At 29.4% G+C, this 18,667-nt stretch overlaps 1 long non-coding RNA gene across 1 annotated transcript; it reads right to left on the bottom strand.

Annotated features, from left to right (window-relative positions):
- Positions 1-305: 305 nt before the first annotated feature.
- LOC113389171 lies at positions 306-905 on the bottom strand. Its single transcript, XR_003368222.1, has 3 exons — positions 765-905; positions 459-700; positions 306-380 (listed from the first exon to the last, which is right to left on the bottom strand). It is a non-coding gene; the product is annotated as an uncharacterized LOC113389171 (long non-coding RNA).
- Between the last annotated feature and the right edge of the window lie 17,762 nt (positions 906-18,667).

Raw genomic sequence — 18,667 nt, 5'->3', positions numbered from 1 at the left:
ATATATACCACTCCATATGTGTAGCAACTTACATATTCAGGAGACAAATCTAAATCGTCTTCGAGTCGCTTTTGCACATACATTTTTTATAACCTGATTGAATTCATTCTATCTCCAGTTCATTATACATCAATTGCTAGGGTACTTCAAGTTCATGCATATATGACATACTGTTCCCAATTTTAGAGGTTTTCTAAAACAATTATAAATATAATGTATTTGTTACCAAATAATATATATACAGCAACTATATATGAATCAACTTACATATTAAGAAGATAAATCTCCATCATCTTCAAGTTGCTCCTACGCATACATTATTTAAGCCTGTCTAAAGATCTGTATATTGTTCACCGTTTCATTCCAATTTTGTACGACTTCTGAAATAAATATGAACATGGCATACGTGTTTGCAGTTTATATATATTTTTATAGTTATTATATTTATAGTGACTTACATATTCAGACAATCATCCTCGAGCCACTTCTCCACCGACTAATTTAAGAGATTTAAGAAGTGAGGTTATGTCAAACACATGGATATGTTAATGTCCTAATGTGGTAAAATAATTATTTTAACCTTGCTAAACGATCCTTATTATTGTCCTTAGATTTTGTAAGATATGCTATTTGGTTACCTCCTTTGTCATCTAAAGAAATCGACATAAAATAACGTTTCTTCATCCCAGGATATAATGCACTAAATGGAATTCAAAATCGTGAAGTAATTACATATCTATATAAATAATATATGATATACTTACGGTGTCATTTTTCTACACTTTTCTACAATTATCACTATAAACAAGTTGCTTAACTAAACGAATGTAATTATTATACAAAAGAAAATATAACTTGATACATGACAAATTCCTGACATATTGCGCCATTTTGTACGCGGTTAGTTACTTGAGTCGGTTCAGCCAGTGGCCACAGCGCGCTGATGTAAAGCTTTCTTTGTATGGTCACACACACCAGCACACAACGCACACAACGCAGCGCACGACGCGTTTGCTTCACGCCGTGTGACGTCATTGATTATGCTTTGCATGTGTGCTAACACACACCAGCGCACAACATGTATCTCACATGAAATGCAACAATGTCATTACCCCCGACAGCGCGTGTTTATGTCACTCAATGCGAGCTTTGCGTGTATTGTAACACACACAAGCGCACGCAAGTTTAAAATCCTCTTGTGGCGTAGATTCGATAACTGCATTATAATAACGATGTCGATATTATAGAAGATCACATCGCGTGTTTACTGGGACATACATAATACATGTCATATGTGTAGTTTCTTTTCGTTATTTGCTTGCCATTTTTTCAGAAATGTCAAAATGTCATTTCAAATTATTTAAATAAATTGTTCAGTATTCATTTGCCAAATTTCGAAATTACATTATATCGAGAAAATTACATTACATTATATCGAGTAAAAATTTAATGGGTTGGTTTACAGAACTAATAACGAGATTTACCTACTTAAGAATGAAATTTACTACTTAAGAACGTTAAAATTTTTGACTATTTATTTCGAAAATCAAAATTATTTGCTTTCATTAAAACTAACTAATGCGATTTTCAATAGATATCACTTAAACACATTTAAAATATCTAATTATATTAATTACAATGCACAAATACGTGTCTTAATAATAGTTTTATTAAGATTTTACTTACATTGTATTTGAGGATAAAAAATTATAAAATCTTTTTTTATTTCCATAAAATATTTTCGTAATTTTAAATTAAAAATTCAAAAAATTACCCAGGCTAAGCACAGTCTGAGCGCCACTCTGGTACAAATGTTTACCCAAGTGCGTTTAGACTGTTTATGGAGCACTTTTCCAATTTTGTGTGAAATCTATTGAAAAATATGAAAATGCCGCCTAGCTAAGCGCAGTATAAGTGAAAATGTCGCACAGAGTTATTCACAAATGCGTTTAGACTGTAACTATACGGGAGCACTTTTTCAATTTTGTGTATATTAGACAACTATTTTTTTTTTTGAAATTGAATTCGAAATGAAATGACGATTGTTAATAGATGATAGGAGAGAAATTGATTTATGATTTACATTTGATTTGCTCAGATATAACAAGATAACAAAAATAATGAAAGTTACAGTATTTGTTATTTACGTTTAAAATTTCTTGAATATTTCATTATGGTACGGGAAGTACCAGCAATTTGCCTTAAGGCACGATGCCATAAACCACTAGTTCTAATTATTTTGTAACAATTAGACTTAAATTATTTTACCCTGTATTTTGTGGTATCTCAGCAGCCGAAACAGCCTTATCATCCATTTGTGTTTTGAGCTGATGTGTACTCGGTACATTGCCTCCAAATTGTTTGATTTGTGGAGCATCAGGGCTGGTGCAAGCCTCCTTGGTAAAGACTTCTTCGTTAAAATAAACCTCCTGGAGATAAGAAACATCAATTATTATATTATATTTTATTTTATTTATTATTATATTAAGTATTATATTTTATTTTCTGAATAGTTTATACTTTATATATATTTATAAATATCTATATACTAAAACCACTTATTTATAAATCCGCTTATATTTTATAATACTGCATTTTCTATTCATAATAATTCATAATACAATCATTCAGGGATTGTTATTCCTATCGACAGTAGTTTTATTATTAGATTCAAATTTTTATGAAATTAAGGTAAATTATATCTAATTTTAAAAATGAATATTGATTTTGTTCAATAAAATGCAAAAGTTGAAGTGTGAAACACGCTTTACAACGCTAAAGCCTCCACCACACTCAACCGGTTTCATATAAAGTTATAAACAATCGTTATATATAAAATGTGAAGTGTGCGTGCGGCTTTAGACTAAAGCTTGTAACACACTGTGCAATCAAAATAACAGAAAAAATAGAAATTATATTTTGTCAGGAAGATTTATATATTGAAATTTTGTTAAGGATTATAATGAAATATTTATACAAGATTTTAGTAATTTAAACTGCAATCTGCTAAGCTAAACAAAAAATAGGGTCTCGGAACAAGTTTTTGAGGAATTTAACAAAATTTCAAAAAATGTCCCCACAGAATCCATATACTAAAAATTCTTACAATATATAAGGAAGTGTTTACACTGTTTACACACTAGTGTTTGTACTAGTCTTGTACAAAACTTTCCAAAGGACTTTAGTACACTATCTATACAGAACTTTAGTAAATTTTATTTGCAATCTGCTAAGCTAAACAAAAAATAGTGTCTCGGAACAAGGTTTTGAGTAATTTAACAAAATTTCAACAAATGTCCCCACAGAATCCATATAATAAAAATTCTTACAATATATAAGAAAGTGTTTACACTAGTCTTGTACAAAACTTTCCAAAGGACTTTAGTACTCTATATCTATACAGAACTTTTGTAAATTTTATTTACAATCTGCTAAGCTAAACAAAAAATAGTGTCTCGGAACAAGTTTTTGAGTAATTTAACAAAATCTGAAAACATGTCCTGACAAAATCCACATATTGTAAATTATCACAATATGTAAGGGCAAATAGAATGGAATTTACAATAGAATTATACAAAATCTTGCAAAGGACATTAGTAAACTATTTATACAGAATTTAAGTAAATTGTATCTACATTTTGGTAAAATAAACAAAAAAGAGTGCCCCGGACAAAATTTTCGAGTAATTTAACAAAATCTGAAGAAATGTCCTGACAGAATCCACATATTGTAAATTATCATAATATGCAAGGGCATGTTTACAATAGAATTATACAAAATTTTGCAAAGGAGATTAGTAAACTATTTATACAGATTTTAAGTAAATTGTATCTACATTTTGGTCCCGGACAAAATTTTCGAGTAATTTAACAAAATTTAAAAAAAAACGTCCCCACAAATTCCATATACCAACATGTAAGGCTATGTTCGCATTAGTTTTATACAAAACTTTCTACAGGACTTTAGTAAACTATTTATACAGAAGTTTAGTAAATTTTATCTACAATCTGCTAAGCTAATTCAAAAAGAGTGCACCAGACAAAATTTCTGTATTATTTAACAAAATGTCCCGACAAAATTCGTATATTAAACATTCTTACGATGTATTAGGTCGAGTATACATTAGTTTTATACAAAACTTTCTACAGGACCTTAGTAAAATATTTATACAGAATTTTAGTAAATTGTATCTAGTTTCAACAAAGCTAAACAAAAAACAATGTCCCGGACCAACTTTTCCCACAATTTACCAAAACGTAAAGAAATTACCCTTATTCATTAGGCTTGGTTCCTTGACCTTATAATGCAAAGGACAGAACTGTTGGTAGCACACCTATTCTATTCAATCAATCAATCAGGAAATGTTACTAATTTTGTGATTACCCACACTAGAAAGAATTACCATTGGATAATCTTTCTAAATGAACCATATATTATGACATACCAATTACTAAATGTCTTCACTAAGACAGATTGTAATTTGAATGGTAAAAAAAAAAAAAAAAAAAAAATTGTGATTACTCTTTACCTCGTTGTCTGATTTTGTGCTCAGCAAGTACTTCTGATCATATTGCTCGTACCAGGCCAATTTACCAGCTACCCCTTTTGTATAGGCATCCAAACCACGTACCAAATCTGCAATACCACCGCCACGTCGATGGCGTTTCAGTAATTCCTTTGTAGGTTTTACAGAAACACTAGAATATACAATGAAAAATTACTAAAATAGTAGTTGTTTAGTACCTAACAAAAAAATAGTTACTCGAATTCATCAGGATCCAACGCCACTTTCCCTGTAAGATCACAAGCTCTGTCCAAAGAATTTTTGTCTACAAAGGACATACCACGTTGAACACGTCTTGAAGGTATTCTAGGACTTCTTTGCGACTTAGAACTAAAACAAAACAATTCATTACATCATATTTTTGGTATCGAAGTCATAAATATTTTTTACTCTTACTTGTGGTCATAGTAGTCCTTTATTTTATCAGCGCCTCCGCAAATCCTTCTGCCTCTGCTAAATCCTTTAAACGAGCCCAATTCAGGTTCACTCTCAGCCAACTTTTCGTGCCTTCTTCTGTTCCTAAATTGTTGTCTTTTAGAATCTTGTGACGAAATCTCTGATGAAATATCAGTTGTTGCACGTAATGGTGATGGGATTGGTGATTCTATGTTGGATCCTGGTGGTAAAACCTAATAAAAAGTGATAAATCGACTTTGAATTTGATATTTGAATTCGGAACATTTTTTTCGTTTTTGTCAAATTACTCAAAAAACCACCCCTTTTCAGTTAGATAGGATGAAACTAGATAAAATTTACTACATTTCCTAGAAAACACTTTTATACACTCCGATATAAAAGTTTTGAATAAAACGACTTAGAATTCAATATTTCATTCTTTAGTAGCAATAAATAGAAAATCCGGGACATTTTTTTTGGTTTTTGTCAAATAACTCAGAAACCTTATCTGAAAGCATCCCTTTTGAGATAAATAGAGTGAAACTAGATAAATATTACTACGATTCCATGCCAACAGTTATATTTACTCCGATATAAAAGTTTTGAATAAAACGACTTTGAATTCGATAATTCCTTCTTATTTTTTCATTACCGATTGTGTTATTTCATGTTTCCTATATGAATGTGCAAACTAATGTTGCATTTTAGTGAAAGAGTTAAAACAACAAATCGTGATTAATACAGTTCGATGGCAAATTGAAAGTATTATATAACGGACTTTTTAAATTTCTAAAATATCTCAAAGCGTTCTCAAGATATTGCATTTTTAAACATTTCGATTTTGCAGGATCCATATTAATTTTTTGCAACTTATAAAATTTGTAAAGAGTAAAAATGCAATTTAATAAAAACTATTGCAGATATTTTGGTGATTCAAAAAGTTATTCTAAAAACATTTTTAATTTGCCATCGAATAGAAATACTCTTGATTTCCAATTTTTACTAATTCATCGAGAATATACATTAGGCATAAATAAATATTCAGGATTTGGAGAAATAGTTAACAATGCAAGTCGATGCTATATTAATAGTCAGTTAATATATTTTTAAAGTTAATTTATTATTACCGATTGTGTTATTTGATGCTTTCTATGTGAGTACGCCAATTAATGTTGCGTTTTTAGTGAAAGAGTTAAAACAACAAATCGTAATTAACACAGTTCGATGGCAAATTAAGAATGTTATATAACGGACTTTTTGAATTTCTAAAATATCTCAAAGCGTTCTCAAGATATTGCATTTTTAAACATTTCGATTCTGCAGGACCCATATTAATTTTTTACAACTTATAAGATTCGCAAAGTGTAAAAATGCAATTTAATAAAAACTATTGCAGATATTGTGGTGATTCAAAAACTTGTTCCAAAAACATTTTTAATTTGCCATCGAATAGTAATACTCTTGATTTCCAATTTTTACTAATTCATCGAGAATATACATTAGACATAAATAAATATTCAGGATTTGGAGAAATAGTTAACAATGCAAGTCGATGCTATATTAATAGTCAGTTAATATATTTTTAAAGTTAATTTATTATTACCGATTGTGTTATTTGATGCTTTCTATATGAATGTGCAAATAAATATTGCATTTTTAGTGAAAGAGTTAAAACAACAAATCGTAAGTACCACAGTTCGATGGCAAATTTAAAGTATTATATAAAGGACTTTTTGAATTTCTAAAATATCTCAAAGCGTTCTCAAGATATTGCATTTTTAAACGTTTCGATTTTGCAGGATCCATATTAATTTTTTGCAACTTATAAAATTTGCAAAGTGTAAAAATGCAATTATATGAAAACTATTGTAGATATTTTAGTGATTTAAAAAGTTATTATAAGAACATTTTTAATTTGCCATCGAATAGTAATACCCTCGAATTCCAATTTTCACAAGTTCGCCAAGAATATATTATTATTTTTAGAACAACTTTTAAATCGAAAATTTAATAAATGCAATGGGAAATTCGGGACATTTTTTTTGGATTTCGTCAAATAACTCAAAAATTTCAAATGGAACCACCCCTTTTCAGTTAGATAGGGTGAAACTAGATAAAATTTACAACATTTCCTAGGGAACACTTTTATACACTCCGATATAAAAGTTTTGAATAAAACGACTTCGAATTTGATTTTTCATTCTTTAGCAATAAATAGAACATTCGGGACATTTTTTATATAATTTATAATTTATAAAATTATAATATATATATACTTTTGATTGCATTTTTAAAGTATACCGAGTTGGTGTAGGGTACTGTAATGTTAGAAAAATTTTAGATCATTTAATTTTGAACGGTTTTGTAAAATATCATAATAATTTTGCATGAAGGGTTTAAAAGTTACAAGAGATTGCATAAATAAATTAAGTGTACATAACACTGTACTGAAAAAAGCACCGGTAAGAATTATCTCGTGATTAGTTAGCGTTAAAGTACAAAAAAATACGTTTTTAAAGTTTTTTTCTAGACAATTTTGTTCTGAGAGTTTCAACTTTTTATATACGTAGTTATAGATAATTTTATCAGCTTTCTAATGATATATAATATTGAAAATATATTTAATTAAATTATAACAAAATAAATATAATTTTAAAACAAAGCGTTAAAGTTGAAACATTGTGGAAGTTTTTGTCATATAACTCACAATTTTTATATGAAGCACCCCTTTCTGGTTAGTTAGTGTGAAACTAGATAAAATTTACAATATTTCCTAGGGAACACTTTTATACACTACGATATAAAAGTTTTGAATAAAACGACTTTGAATTAGATATTTCATTCTTTAATAGCAATAAATAAAAAAATCGGGAAATTTTTTTGGTTTTTGTCAAATAACTCAAAAATTTCATATGGAACCACGCCTTTTCAGTCAGATAGGGTGAAACTAGATATAATTCACAACATTTCCTAGGAAACACTTTTATACACTCCGATATAAAAATTAAAGTAAAAAGTGTCAAGTAAATTCGTACCTTGGATAAATTTCGACGAGGTGACTGAGAGTCTGATAAATCTGGCAGAATTCTGGATCTCGTCTTAGACTTTGGCACATCAGATGGCAAATCTGATTTTCGTCGTCTTGATGATGAAGTAGATACATCAGGTGAAAGGTTTTGGGATTTATCTGAAGGTGTCTGAGATGTTTGAGTAACTGCTTCAACTTGCTTTGGAGTCTGCTGAGAATTTTTTCTCAAAACAGCAGATTCCGTTTGATGAGAGAACTCTTTTTGATGGGGCATACTGTGCTTAACCTAAAAGAAACATGTGGGTAATAAATTTATTTTTCAACTAGATGACCCGAAAGACGTTGTCCTGTACCCATGTCTACAATTTTTTTAATATAATATACTAATATTTACTGGTTACCTGAAAATAATCATTATTGTTTTTTAAATTACTCTTCACGCCAAAATGCATATATGGGCGGTGTTAAATGTAGAACTGCCTTAAATAAAATGTTGATTTCCGACACTACATTGGAAATTGAAGTCTTTTAAACGGCATAACATAACCATAACCATAACATAACACTAGTACTTCATGTTGGATTAAATTAATTTAATTTTTTATTATTTAAGATATCTAAAATTGCATCTTAAACTTCTCCTAATCGATATCGTGAGGGCCGAATTGTATGTATTCATCTTTACTTTCCCATTTGTTGTTATAAAGTGAAATTTTTACGAATTTTAATAATATTGTGGAAAGATTAGTAAAAGATGCAAAGAAATTATATATTGGAAAAAAACTATATTGAAAATTTAATATCCAAATCTTGTTTTGGCGCCCCCCTAAGGCGTGCGCTCGTATTTGTCGATTAATTTTTTGATTAATACTTAATTTCATATTTCAAGTGAATCAATTTGTCATATGTTTTCATATGTGTATCATTCAATCTGCCATATACATATACTGTATCTTATACTATTTTAATTTCTGGCACATCTCAGCTGCTTTCTAGCAATAATAATGTATACATTTCTTTTTACTTATTCATAATCATAAATTTATTATACTTATTCTAATACAAGGACTCCTTCGGAAATTAGAGTAGAGTCTCTTTTTGCTTCGGAAATATAAGTTTCCTAGTCAGTAATCGCTTTTTGAAAATTATAAAAAAAATCTTTGGAAATCGTAAGTAGAGTCCCTTTTTACTTTCAAATTATTTGTTTTTCAGAAATCAGTTTGCTCGTAAGTCCCCTTCTGCTTTCAAATTCATTTTTTTTTTTCAGAAATCAGTTTGATCGTCAGTAGAGTCCCTTTTTGGTTTTCAATTTATAAGAATATTGTCGAAAATCTGTTTGTACGTCACTAGAGTCCCTTTCCCTTGAAATTTACAAGAATATTTTCAGAAATCAGTTTGCTCACCAGTAGAGTTCCTTTTTCATTTTGAAATTTATAAAAATGACTTCAAAAATCAGTTTGCTCGTAAATAGAGTCTCTTCCTGCTTTCAAATCATTTTTTTTTCGGAAATCAGTTTGCTTGTCTGTAGAGTCCCTTTTTTAAATTTATAAGAATAGTAGACATTTCTTTTTACTTATTCATAATCATAAATTTATTATGCAAAATCTAATATTGTCTAGGTTCATAAGTAAATTGAAATTCGTGGCAGATGATAGTTTTCATTTGTTTTCAATGCAAACAATGACATGTCGTTTTCTGCATGTTTTCCATTTATTTCTACAATATTGCACATGAATCCCAGTATTTTATAATCACGTACATCCTAGAAAATTTCTTTAACAAACTTCAGAAAGATTTATCAAAATCCACATAATCGTTTAGGAGGAGTATACAGTGAGTGCTTGTAATTTAATATGAACTTTATATAATAGCAATAAAGCTCAAATTGATTCTACGTTTTAGTTAGAAAACGTTTGTATGTGAAAAAGAAAAGGGCTGTTTTTAGAGTTTTTCCGGCGATTATTCGATTTTTTGTCGCCGTAAGAACCATCCTTGGGCTTCAACAAACATTTTAAAAAAATGAACTGACCAAATTGGTCCAGGTTATATCGTTCATATTAAATTACAAGCACTCACTGTATATTCCTTCTAAACGATTATTCGGACTTTGATAAATCTTTCTGAAGTTTGTTAAGGAAATTTTCTAGGATGTATGTGATTATAAAGTACTGGGATATATGTGCAATATGTTGAGTTATGCGCTTACCAACACATTTTGCGAATCATTTTTATATATAAAATATTCATCCCTATCTTCTCTCTACTTACCTTGACAAATCCCCTATTAGCATCATCCATTACAAGTCGTCCATCGACATCGCTCTTGCTCTCCTTGCACTTAACAGCACTATCCTGGTGTGTAAACATTACCAGACCAACATTGTCCATACCAGCAGACACTGATTTACCATCAGCATCAAAATTGGACAAACCTTGTGCTGGTAATTCTGTTGGTGGTATGCTCAAGTTTGGCATACACTGGATGACCAGAGTGTTCCTGATGTCGACTGCTGGTAAAGCTTGCACCTGAGGGGAAATGACTAATTTAGGGTAAATAGTAATAGATATATCTTATATATAAAAATGGAGCTCTCGATAAAATGATCCGCTAAAACTCGAAAACGGCTAAACCGATTTGGCCACTTAGTCTTGAAAAATTCGTGCCAATCAGCAGGTTGTCGGAAAGGTGAGATATTAGTTCAAAATCGCGTAGAAACTTTACATTTTTAATTTGAAATTTTTTGTAGAAGCGTAATTTGAATAAAACTATGGACGGTGGCTAATACGTCAAATGTCAAACGTTTTTGACAGGTGATGTTCAATTACGTTTAATAGGATTTTTTATGTGAATATTATTTAATTACGATTAAATTGTAGTAAGTAAGTAGTTTTGTTTGTAGTTTTATTCATATACAAAAACATAGTAAACGTTTTGACGCAAACAAATTGACTGCTTAAAATATATTTTAAAAATATAAAGCATTGTAATACAGTTATGAAATTATAGTATGTTATTTCTTAATATATTTTTTTTTATTTCTCTTTAATGAATTACAATCTGTCTTAACAAAAAGGAAGACATTTAGTAATTTCGATGATATATAAAATATTAAATTTCTTAATATGTGTACTGAATTATAAAGATATAAAATCAAATATGTTTCTAACAAAAGAAACTAAAAAATTGCAATGCACACTTGCATACTCTATTTTTATTAGTTGCGAATCGACGGTTGGATATGATTTGAGAAGTACTTTTGAAAAATGTTTAAAAAATATACAATATTATGCTAGAGCTATGAAATTTTAGTATGTTATTACCTAATATATAAACTCAATTATAAAAATATAAAATCACATATGTTTCTAACAAAAAAAGCTATAAATGTGCAATTTTGTAAACAAATGCACTCTAGTTTCCAATAGTTGCAAGTCCACGGTTTGATGAGTATTTTGAAAAATATTTAAAAATATAAAACGTTATACTAGAGTAACAAAATTTTTGTATGTTATTTCTTAATATATGTACTAAATTATAAAAATATAAAATCACACATGTTTCTTACAAAAATAGCTAAAAATTTGCAATTCAGTAAAATCATGTAATAGAGCTGCAAGTGTTACTACAAACTCAACAATATCAACTTTTTTGAAATGTTAATATGAAAATGCACTTTTTGGCATATTTTTCTCAAACACGGTGCTCTGAACGATCTCATTTGTATAATTATATACTCATTGGTATTTATAAAATATTTTCTAGATTATATTATTTTTTATTTATGTTATTTAAATTCAGAACCTAAATTTGGTATCGATCAAATGGACATTTTGTCGAATAACATTTTCCCAATTATAATTTCGCAGAATTTATCGAAGAATAGATAGTAATATATGAAGGTCCGGAGTTAAAAAGGTCCACCACCGATGTGTCAAAAACCAGTAAAGTTTAGCACTTTTCAACAACAATATTTGAAAGTAGAGGGGAAAAGATGTATAACCAGCCATAACCTTGATTCTTATGACTTAGCTATCGGGAAATAAATGGTAATCTTTGAAAATCCATAACAAAAGTATTTCCTTTTGTTGTTAGTTTTTTTGGGTTGTGAGCACTGTGATTTAGTCCACGAGACCTTATTATAAATTTTAACTATACGCTATTTAATTGTTTTATAAAATGTAATGTTAATTTTGAGTGAGATTCAACAGATTTCTTTATATAATCACTTTAAAAACTTACATCTGTGTGGGGCAAAAATGACCAACTGAACATTGACTAAAAAAGACTTGGATTGAATTATACCATATTTTTGTATGTATAAATCTTCCGTTTGATTGTATTAACAAAATATGGACAAATGAATATTGTTACTATGAATTATATAATTCATTATTATACAAGTAGACTTTGGGGTTTATTGTGTTTATAATACCTCATTGTCTGTACCATTCAAACAACACATCCATGCGCTCCTAAAGTAAAGTATTCTTTTTTTATTCTCTAGAAACTGTTTAGAAATACATTACTTAGCAAAACAACGTTTGCCGGGTCAGCTAGTATATGATAAATATATAAATACCTGCATTTGTTTACCATGCGTGGTATCTTTCCTCAAATTCCTGTCGGTGTCGATGGAAACAACCATGGGACGTTCCTGTTTCAAATTGAAGTCTTCGGGAATCCTGACGACGCTGTCTTCTATATTAACGACTGACAAAAACTTTTTTTTTAGGCCTCCAAAGAATGATCTGGAATTGGCGGCTGTTCTTGGGATCACTTCACGCATCCCCTAAAAAAAACCATTAAATTACAATTTATTTATTTATTTATTTATTCATAGGCAAGCCGTAATCAATAATAATAAATATTATTTCAGGCTCTTGTCAAGCTTATTCATAATCTATAATATAAAAATGAATCGAAAAATGTGTTAGTAAGCGCATAACTCAACAACGCCTGTACCAATTTGGCCAATACTTTTTTAAAATGTTCGTTGAAGTCCAAGGATGGTTCTTATGGCGAGAAAAAATCGAATAATCGTCGGGAAAACCCTAAAAACAGCCCTTTCTTTTTCTCATACAACTTTTCTAACTAAAACGTAGAATCAATTTGAGCTCTCTTTGCTATTATATAAAGTTTCATATTAAATTACAAGCACTCACTGTATACTCCTTCTAAACGATTATTCGGACTTTGATAAATCTTTCTGAAGTTTGTTAAGAAAATTTTCAATGATGTATGTGATTAAAAAATCCTGGTATGTATGAACAATATTGTAGAAATAAATGGAAAAAATTGCAAAAAACGGCATGCCATTGTTTGCATTGAAAACAAATAAAAACTATCATCTGCCAAAAATTTCAATTTACTTATAAACCTAGACAATATTAGAATATGTATAATAAATTTATGATTATGAATAAGAAAAATGAAATGTCTACATTATTATTGCCAAAAAGCAGCTAGATGTGCCAAATTAAAAATAATATAAAATACAGTACACCTGTTTTTTACACGGTCTTTTTGTACACGGTTTTGATATAACACGGTTTGAAAATTGAATATTTTTAATTTTTTTTACACGAATTATTTCCATTTAGCACGATTTGAAATTTTATGTACCTAAATTTTTTTTGTCAAATTAAATTTTTGCGAAGTATGTTCATATCACAAAAAAGTATTTATGAAAGAAAAAAGTCTGAAACCATCGATAGTATCGATAGTTTGCGAACACTAGCTTAAAGATTTGAGTGAATTCCCCTTTAGCGCGTACAAACAATTTTTACTGGTCAAAGCAAATGTGAATAGCACTAATTTAATTCTTGTTCTTAAAAATTCTTGTTTTTCACCAATTTTAATAGGTTTTAGAGATTAGGAACAAATCACCCAATTTTGTATAATCTCAATGTCTTTTTTTACACGTTTTTTTTTTACACGGATTCTTCTGGAACCAATCTCCGTGTAAAAACAGACTTAGGTGTATATGTATGGCAGATTGAATAATACCATATGAACAGGATATGACAAATTAATTCACTTAAAATATGAAATTAAGTGGTAATCAGGGCCGGTCCTACCTTTTATTGCAATGCATGCGAAAAATACGAGCGCACGCCTTAGGGGGCGCCAACACAAGATTCGGATATTAAATTTTTTTTATATATATAATTTCTTTGCATCTTTTACTAATCTTTTCACAATATTTTCAAAATTCGTAAACATTTCACTTTATAACAACAAATGGGAAAGTAAAGATGAATACATACAATTTGGCCCTCACGATATCGATTAAGAGAAGTTTAAGATGCACTTTTGGATATTTAAATAATAAAAAATTTAAATAATTTAATCCAGTGTTATGTTATGGTTATGGTTATGTTATACAGTTTAAAAGACTTCAATTTCCAATATAGTGTGGGAATTGAGACCCATCATTTTATTTAAAGCAGTTATACATTTAACATCGCTCATATTATAAATGTATATGCATTTTGGCGCGAAGAGTAATTTAAAAAACAATAATTATTATTTTTAGGTAAACGGTAAATATTAATATAGAATATTAAAAATTGTAGATGTGAGTACAGGACAACTTCTTTCGGGTCATCTATCAATAATATATATGAGAAATAAGAGAGGCCCTAAAATAGATCCTTGGGGAACACCAATGTACTTGTCAATTTATCCGAAAATATTTGCTTGTGATCATTATTTAAGTAAACGCTTTGTGTTCGATTAGACAGGTAAGATTTAAATAGTTTAAGCAAACGTCCGCGAATTCCACAATTTCCTAATTTGTCAAGAAGTCTTTGATGAGAAATACTATCAAAAGCTTTAGATAAATCGCAAAATATTGCAGTACAATACGTGGCTTCTTCGAAGGAGTCAATGCAGAATTTATTAAAATAAAAATTTATTTTAATTTTTTTGCAGAAATATTTGAGAATTTTTAAACGTTTTCAAATATATTATTACAAATACTGTAACTTTCATTATTTTTGCTATCTTGTTTTTGTTTTGAGCAAATCAAATGTAAATCAGAATCATAAATCAATTTATCTCCAGAACATTAATAATCGTCATTTCATTTCGAATTCATTTCACTTACTTGTTCATTGATCAAGTACTGTTTGGTTCGTTGAACTGGTAATTTAGGAGCACTACTCCCGACAATTTGCAGATGGTTCTCAGCAACTTTTCTGGTGGACAACTGGTTGTGTGATGTTAAGGACAAATTGGTGGTGTTGCTATGATTTCTTCGGCGTGGACTTGGTGCAACACTATTGCTATTGGTCCTCCAGCGTTCTGAAGAAAATTTCGGAGGTAGACGGGATGGTCTTGGAGGCGAAGGACTGGTTTCTGCAAAAATAGTAATAAACATCTAGTACTACCTGGATGTAGGGAATGCAATACCGGTTTACCGGTATACCGAATTACCGGTAAAGCGCCCGATTTTTCGGCGGTATTTTTACCGGTATTTACCCCAAAATACCGGTATTTTCGGTATTTTTACATAAGCGCTATTTGATACATAATACACTAAAGTTTAAATTACTCGAAACAAAATTATCTTTAAATTCCATAATGGCATAAACAGCTATATCTTCAAGTGATTCTATATGATAAACAAATGTCAAATATTATCTCAACTCGTCATTAAACTGAATATTTATTGCTTTCCAAAGAGCTTCATATCGTGTTACAATAAATAGAATTGGACTGATAAATAATGATGTTCGTTTGTGACATTTGCGCCAAAATATTTTATATCATACAGATTACCCTTGCGTAATCTTTATTTTTGTCTAGCTTTATACATAATAATTATGATAATTACTAAATATTTTTGCTTCTTATTACAATTATAAAATTTATTTTTCGAAAACGTTTTGAAATTTGAAAATACTATAGAATCATCACATACATTGTTAACTTCCAGTAGTAGGTAGTAATTATAGTAATCGCAAAAAAAATCGAAAATGAAAATTTTTATATATCTTTACGTTTCAGAGGTTTGTTTCTGTTTTTTACCCTAGAAAAAATGGATGTATGTGTGTGTGTGTGTGTGTGTGTGGGTGTGTGTGTGTATGTGTGTGTGTGTGTGCTTGTATGTATGTGTGTGCGCGGATAAAAATTTCGTCGACGATTTCGGGAACACGGATCAACCGATTTGAATAATTCAAAAAACTTTCGATTCGTATATGATAAGGAGACGTGCTGATAGTTTTTGGCGAAGGCTGGTCTAGCCGTTCCGAAGATACGGGGCAAAAAGTGCCAAAAACGGTAACTCAGTTTTTAAGAGAACGGAGCGTCGATTTGAATAATTCAAAAAACATTTCACTTGTATTGACAAGATAAAGAATCGATAAAATTTTCATGAAGGTAGATCTAGCGGTTTCGGAGATATGGAGGAAAAAGTAAAAAATGAGCCATTTGGCGGTCAAAAATGATCATTAGACATATGCACACATCAAATTATCACATATTTTAAAGAGATTTTAACAATAAGTATACATTTTGTTAACATTCCTATGGGTTCCGTACCAATGCTTATGCGTTAGACAGCGACGCGGCGCTTACGCGCTTTATATTTTGTCCCTATGCAGTTTTAAGCAGTACGATTGCTTTGAAAAAAAGTTCAGATCTTCTACAATATGTCAAAATAAAGAAAAAAAAAATTTTTTTCAAAAAAAAAAAATAAAAAAAAATGTTTTTTTTAAAAAAAATTTTTTTTTCAAAAAAAAGTTATTTTTGTCTAATTTATAGTTTCTCAAAAATCTTATTCTTTCAAAGTAATTTTTTTTCAAAAATGTTAATTGTTTTTAAAAAAAAAAATAATAATTTTTGGTACGGGAAGTCCCAGCAATTTGCCTTAAGGCATGATGCCTTAATTGCCTTAAGACAGAATTCCACTTACAGCTAGTTTTATTAAAATATTGGAGATTATGCTAATTTAACACATCGGATACAGACAATACAGTTTATTATAATAATGTAATATGATTCTTTATGAGTTTTTGGTCTTTCTTACTCATAAGTGTTTTTGGTGTAAAGTACTCAATATACTCGATAGTGATAATGAATTAATTAAATTGGATATGCGTTTGTTAAATTATTATTTAAAAAATATACTTATTGTTTTATTTTATTGTTTTTATTGTTTAGTTGAATATAGTTGTAGTTGTATATACATTTTTTTATATTTGTACTAGCAACTTTCAATTTTGTTTACGTTTGTTTAAGATAATAAAAATACCGGTAATTTACCGGTATTCCGGTTTTAAAATGAAAAATTACCGAAATACCGGTATTGAAATTTTCTATCGGTATTGCATTCCCTATCTGGATGTATCATTTACTATTACCTTGGTCGTTTTTGTTGTTTACAGGTACATTTGACGATTCCTTCAGAGCGCTTTCGAATTTGATCTCGGTTTCTGGAGCAATTATACGTTTTGTTAAAAACTTCATCAGTTCTGCAGCAGTACGAAGAGGTGATATCAGGGCTTGTTTTTGCGAAGCAGGATCAAGATCACCGGGTTCACGGTTGTCGTCACCTTGGGCTTTTTCAACCTAGGAACAAAAGGTTAAAAGAATTATAAACCAAACTAGTGGTGTATGGCATCGTGCCTTAATGCAAATTGCTGGAACTTCCCGTACCGTAATGAAATATTCGAGAAATTTTAAACGTTTTCAAATATATTATTACAAATACTGTAACTTTCATTATTTTTGCTATCTTGTTTGTTATATCTGAGCAAATCAAATGTTTGCTCATTTGATTTTCACATTTTTCAATAGTTGTCACAAAATTGTTGATGGTTTGGACAGCACATTTTTTGGGTTTTGCGAATATAACTTATTTCTGCATCAAGATAGATAATTTTGGTCTGAGGGTGATAAAATCTAAATAAAATTCCCTAAATAATTTGTTAATACTATATTTTTGTATATAGCTTTGGAAATAAACCACAAGCCCGAGAACATGAACAAAATGTAGTTGGATTTTTTCAAAACAGGATTCTATGAATTCTTAAAAATTCCCAATGAGATTTTAAGACACTTTTATATTTTTTACATTTAAACAATACTTTAGCAAAGTCATATTTACACAAATATGCCAACTCACTCTACACTCTTTGAAAAAATTCTTAACTTAAAGTTATATTAATCATCATCATCATTTAGAAATCATGGAGAAAACCCAGGGTCCTTGTGAATAATTTGATTTTTCATAATTTTACTAGTGAACTTTTGGGCAGTTTTATATTTTTTGTATTTGAACAATATTCTAAAATATCAAGAAATACTAAAATCACCTTAAAAATGCAACTCTACTCATTTACAAAAAATGTCAAAACATATAACATAAACATGTTTAAAAAATGTATTCCAAAAATCTTGTCTAGGAATAATCTTGTCTTGAAATATTCGAGGAAAATTAAATGTTTTCAAATATATTATCGCAAATGCTGTAACTTTTATTATTTTTGCATTATCTTGTTATATTTGAGCAAATCAAATGTAAATCATAAACCAATTCATCTTCAGAACATTAACAATCGTCATTTCATTTCGAATTCAATTTAAAAAAAATAGTTGCCTAATTTGCACAAAATTGAAATGAGCCCCCAGAGCCACAAAAATGTCCAGAATTTTCTACTTATTGCTATTTATT

This window comes from Ctenocephalides felis, unplaced genomic scaffold (genome assembly GCF_003426905.1).
Source record: "Ctenocephalides felis isolate EL2017-DRISC unplaced genomic scaffold, ASM342690v1 CF-g0.4_SCAFFOLD_03573, whole genome shotgun sequence".
Taxonomy (NCBI): Eukaryota; Metazoa; Arthropoda; class Insecta; order Siphonaptera; family Pulicidae; genus Ctenocephalides; species Ctenocephalides felis.
The sequence above is the reverse complement of the archived record's forward strand: the minus strand, read 5'-3'. Positions and strand labels throughout refer to the sequence as shown.